The sequence below is a fragment of the Aethalodelphis obliquidens genome, unplaced genomic scaffold (genome assembly GCF_003676395.1).
Source record: "Aethalodelphis obliquidens isolate GAN/ISIS:26980383/991018 unplaced genomic scaffold, ASM367639v1 scaffold6, whole genome shotgun sequence".
NCBI lineage: Eukaryota > Metazoa > Chordata > Mammalia > Artiodactyla > Delphinidae > Aethalodelphis > Aethalodelphis obliquidens.
In genome coordinates this window covers 71,160,290-71,165,779 of record NW_020837950.1, presented here as the reverse complement: position 1 = coordinate 71,165,779, position 5,490 = coordinate 71,160,290, and the positions used below count along the sequence as shown (strand labels likewise).

The window sequence follows — 5,490 nt, the reverse complement described above, 5'->3', positions numbered from 1 at the left end:
TTTTTTTTTTTTTTTTTTTTTTTTTTTTTTTTTTTTTTTTTTAGTTGAAGTTTAAGGGGAAAGTACCAGTGTTCAGATTTGAACTATAATAGTTTGTATATTCAACATTTGAAGTATATTCTATTTTGTTGTACTCTTGTTTCAAAGTGTATTCAAGTAGGTTTTCTGAAATATAGAAATGAAATTTATCTCGTCTCTGGTGATATTTATAACAATATTCAAAAGCTACTATAAGCATACTGTTTTAGTTACGAAGTAACAGAAGTCCTATTTCTCCTTCCCAACTACTGCGTGAAGAAATTCTACTTCTGTTTTGTTCCATTACATTAATATTTAGCAAGTCATCTGCATGTTTCCACTTCCTTTCTAATTACTATCATGTAATTATTATAATGTTCTACTTACATAATGAATTTATTATTTTAATGTTGGCCACACTTAATTTATATTTCAAACCAGACCATTTGTTTCTCATTCAGACCTTTTGAGGGTGAGGAAGAACGAATAACACTCGAGCCCTTGTACAAATTAGGAAGTGGAGGGACCAGAGGAACGTAATTTCACACCAAACTAGGTCCTGTGACTCCACACTTTAATGCTCTTTCTACTGCAAAGAAAAGTTGTCTATTTTTACATCTTTTAGAAATTTAAGTAAATCGACACTTAATATTTTGTGGCCTTTAACTGCGCTTTTGGTCAGACACTACTTAGGTCGACAGAGATTTTTATAACAGCTCCCTTTGTAACCTTTTATCTTTTCCATAAACATACCTGATGGTACCTTTTAATAAAAGCTCAGAGAAGAACTCACTTGATTCTTATCCCGTCTGGGGGTTAATCTCAAATTCTACCTCCTTTAAAAACATTTCCTAAATATTTCAGCTTTCAAAATCTGTATCACATGCCTTGACGCTTAACTGTATTGTCTTTATTGCACTGACGTTTCATTGAGTTACGTCCCCCCATAATCCTCTTCTAGGGCAAAGGTTGTAACTTGTGTCCTGCCTACACCCCTCCCCAAATGCCGAGCATTTTAGGCACTTGGACATTTATGGATTTGGGTCATAACGTGTTTGCTACGAATCTAAACCACATGGAGGATAACTAATGAAACATTTTAAATGAGCAGTTCTTTCTGCCTGTGCTGTGCTACTGACTGGCTTTCATTAGGTTACGTCAAGGCTACTTACCTACCTCCACCACTCTAGCCTGAAGCATTTCTGTGTGTCTCTTTGAGCATAAGTTCACCTAAGGTGCAGATTCAGAAACACATGTGGACGGTATATACCGATCAGAGTGCTTCTTCTGATTGGACTTAGCAGCGGTGTGGCAGGCATTTAATCGGAACCCTTCCAGCTGTGAGTCATTGTAACTTACATTTGCTTTTTGTGTCCAGCGTATCAGAGAAGAGCCACATAACAATGCCTTGATGCGGCCGCATTTTCCAGCCTGGGCAGGCTTTTGAACAGTGATCAGCAGTCGGCCCGTTTATTCCTTGGGTCGCCTTCCAGCAGCAGTCCCAGCCTTTTCGCCACCACCCTGCTTACCAAATGGCCAGTATACCTCTACAGAGAGAACACTGAGGTCACGAGCTGTGAACTCCGTTTCTGGACCCCTTGCCGCAAGAGCATCTGCGTATTCCAGCCTCCATCCTTAACAAACGGCCGTCTCGGGAAGGAGGCAGGTGTGCCTCCCTCCTGTACTCGCCATCTTCTCCCCTTTCACACCTCCTTGGTTGCCTTGTTCCAACTGCCCATATTCTTCAGAAGCTTGCAGTCAGTTCTGCTTAGAAACAATTCCCACTGGGGTCTCCAGCAACCCAACAGTCACATCACACAGATGCTTGCTTTTTTCGTGTGATCAGCCTACGTCTTAAAATTCCCCTTTGATTTCCCGTGACACCCTCCTTTCTGGTTTACTTCCTGCCTGACCAACTCTACTTTCTTAGTCCACTTCGTTTTCCTTCAGCTTTCCCATTCAAAGGTAGTACTTACCATGGGGCTCTTTTCCTCGTAGAGTAGTTATATTTACTATTACGATTTTGCTTCAACATAACTGTTAGATAACCTCATCCACGCACGTGGTTTTTACTACCAAATCTATTGTTCTAGGCTAGACTGAAAGATGGGTTTAATTACCTGCCGGCTGTTTCCTCCTGAGTGTCCAATGGAACTCTCCTCTCTCGAAAATCTATTCCTCTGAGCTTAACAAATGACACCGCGTGAAGGCCGTTCTAGACCCTTTGCTTCCTATATCCAGTCTCTTACCAAGTCCTGTTGATGGTACCTTCTAAACAGCTTCCTTTCCCATCCTCCCTACCTTACTGCTTTGTCTTCTCAAGCCTCTCTGTAGTCCGTCTCCCGTGCTACCAGATGAGAGCTTTCTAAAATGTGTACTTCCGTCACTTCCTTGCGACTGCTTTAAATGCTTCAGCGGCATCTCTTGCTAAAGGATAAATATCCAAAGCATAAAACTCTTTATTAATAAAGTCCTTTGACCCAGCACCTGCCTACGTTCCCAAGCCTTACTCTCTGGCCACCCCCGTTTTGGGGCATCTCCGGGCCACGGACATATTGACATGTATTTTTCCCAAATATTTTAGGCACCCATACCTCGTTGGGCCATGCCACTGATGGCTTCTCTCTGGACCGCTTTTCCTTCCTTCACCTAGGTTTGAGTTGGAGGTGACAGACATCAAAATATTTCTGAAATAAATAGGCTTGGAAACCATTCAGGGTGGGGAGTGGTCTTAACTCTGAGTGAATTCTGAGTAAAACATTGAAAAGCATCAAGTATATAAAGAAAGACAACACGGGCTAGGGGAGAGGAAGAGTAACCCAGCAATGGAGACCAGGGACTATTCATGGTTAACAGGACAGCTGAGGTCAAGATAACGGTGGGCAACGGTATCACGTGTACCAGGAAGGGCCAAGCAAATAAGAAGCCACCAACATTGATACAGCGACAAGAGAGGGGCAGCTCCAGTAAGGGGTTGGCCGTGAAACCAGGATGTAAGGGACAACGGCGCCTGGTTCGTTACCAGCCACTCGCCTCTGACACCTGGCATGCTTCAGAGAGTGCGTCTCTGATCACTGTATACGAACAAGTCATGTTTAACGATAACAGAAACAAAATTCGGGCTTTTACGCACAAAGCATCCCGTGATCCTTTCAGCCCCCCGGTCTATCTTATGGGAGGGCATCACAGAGCATATTTTTGGGAGGCAAGAGGAACCCTACTTTTAGTTCCACAGCCAACACTGCAAGTTCACAGTGCAGGTCCTTTGTGGTTGTGGTTCATCTGTCCTTTAGTCCCTCGGTTATATCGTTGTCCTCCACAGTTGTAACCTATTCTGTGCGGACTCGGTGCACAGTGCCGCCAGTCCTTATGAGAATAAGATACGCTTCCCCGTTTGCAAGTGCACTGACTCGCCTCCTGCATCACACCAGAAACCTCTGAAAAACAAGTGCAGCAGGAAGACTCATGGGCATACTTCCTTTTACTGTGCTGCACTCTGCAGATGCTTCGTTTTATACAAATGGAAGGTCTGCGGCAACACTGCTGTCGAGCCAGTCTATCGGCGCCCTTATTCCAAAAGCATTTGCTCACTTCGTGTCTGTGTCTTTGGCAACGCTCACGGTATTTCAAACCCTCCAAAAAAGATTATGGCTTACTGAAGGGTCAGAGGATGGCTAGATTTTTTTAGCAATAAAGTATTTTTCAATTAAGGTATATACACTGCTTTTTTTTGGGACATAATGTTATCGCACACTTAGTAGACTATAGTATCGTCACTTTTACGTGCACCGGGACACCAAACATTCATGTCTTGCTTTCTTGCGATACTCGTTCTGGTGGTCTGGAGCTGAACCCCCAGTGTCTCCGAGGTATGCTGCATCTGACTGGACACGAATCTACTTCACTTTTTACGCATCCATAACTATCTTTTTTAACACTGCACCTCAGCAGTTATGCTGGGGGTTCAGGACTTATAAAAGATACATTACAACTTCCCAAGTGAGAACGTACGAACAAAACATGAGTATTTAATGCAAAATACTCCATGTCAAAACCAAACTGTAAATAGACTGTAAACTAAGGGCAGAGTTGTCTTCTCCCAGAATATCGTTTCCTCCCATCCCGTTGTATGTTTAACTTTTAGAAAATTTTGTCTAAAAGATTTTAATGACGTGATACTGTCGTAAAAGGTGGATACTAAACTGTTTTACAGAATCTGCAAATTATTTGGATCGTAGGACATGAAATCACTGGAATACTGTGGTAACTTCGCTGCACATTAGATCACCTGGGAAGATTTTAAAATCCTGTTGCGCAGGTCACATCCCATACCAGTTAAATTACAACGTGTGGGGCTTCCCTGGTGGCACAGTGGTTAAGAATCCGCCTGCCAATGCCGGGGACACGGGTTCGAGCCCCGGTCCGGGAAGATCCCACATGCCACGGAGCAGCTAAGCCTGGGCGCCACAACTACTGAGCCTGTGCTCTAGAGCCCGTGCGCCACAACTACGGAGCCTGCGTGCTATAACTACTGAAGCCTGCGCGCCTAGAGCCCGTGCTCCGCAACGAGAGAAGCCACCGCAATGAGAAGCCCGCGCACTGCAACGAAGAGTAGCCCCCACTCGCTGTAACTAGAGAAAAGCCCGCGCGCAGCAACGAAGACCCAACGCAGCCAAAAATAAATAATTAATTAAAAAGAAAATTACAGTGTGTGGGAATGGGAGCCGGGCATCAGTATTTTAAAAAATATCTCAGTGTGATTTCACCACGCAGCCAGGTTTGGGAACCGCTGCCATCCAGATGCAGTAAGCAAAGTTTTACACTTAGAGATCTGTCTTAATCTAAGCTTTTCTAAAATGTTCAATAGAAAAAAGGTAGTTTGAGCTACACCTATTAACTATTACACATGGCTTTTAAAAAACCTACATACTGGACTTCCCTGGTGGCGCAGTGGTTGAGAGTCCGCCTGCCGATGCAGGGGACGCGGGTTCGTGCCCCGGTCCGGGAGGATCCCACATGCCGCGGAGCGGCTGGGCCCGTGAGCCATGGCCGCTGAGCCTGCGTGTCCGGAGCTTGTGCTCCGCAACGGGAGAGGCCACAACAGTGAGAGGCCCGCGTACCGCAAAAAAAAAAAAAAAAGAAAAGAAAAACCTACATACTGTATATTTCATTGATTCTAAAGCCTTTTTCTCATATTTAATATCTCTTTAATTAGGATGAATCTTTTAAAGTCTTATGAAACAGTACACTGTGTTAATGTGCCTTGTCCCTTAAAATTTCGGGAAGCTATATATTAATGCCACCAATGCTACCATCGTTCAAAAAATATTTTTGAATTGCTTCTTGGAGCAGAACCTAAAATTTTAAAACATGTTTAATAGAGACAGGTTTCCTGCCGAGGAAGATTTTAGTTTTAGAAATAGCCAAGTCACTTGAGGTTAAGAAACTGACACGAATTAAGCTAGGTACTGT

The 5,490-nt window shown here is 43.7% G+C and overlaps 1 long non-coding RNA gene across 1 annotated transcript; it reads right to left on the bottom strand.

The window, feature by feature from the left end:
- On the bottom strand, positions 1-1,485 carry LOC113619118 (uncharacterized). Its single transcript, XR_003432292.1, has 2 exons — positions 1,378-1,485; positions 1-165 (listed from the first exon to the last, which is right to left on the bottom strand). It is a non-coding gene; the product is annotated as an uncharacterized LOC113619118 (long non-coding RNA).
- Positions 1,486-5,490: the final 4,005 nt, after the last annotated feature.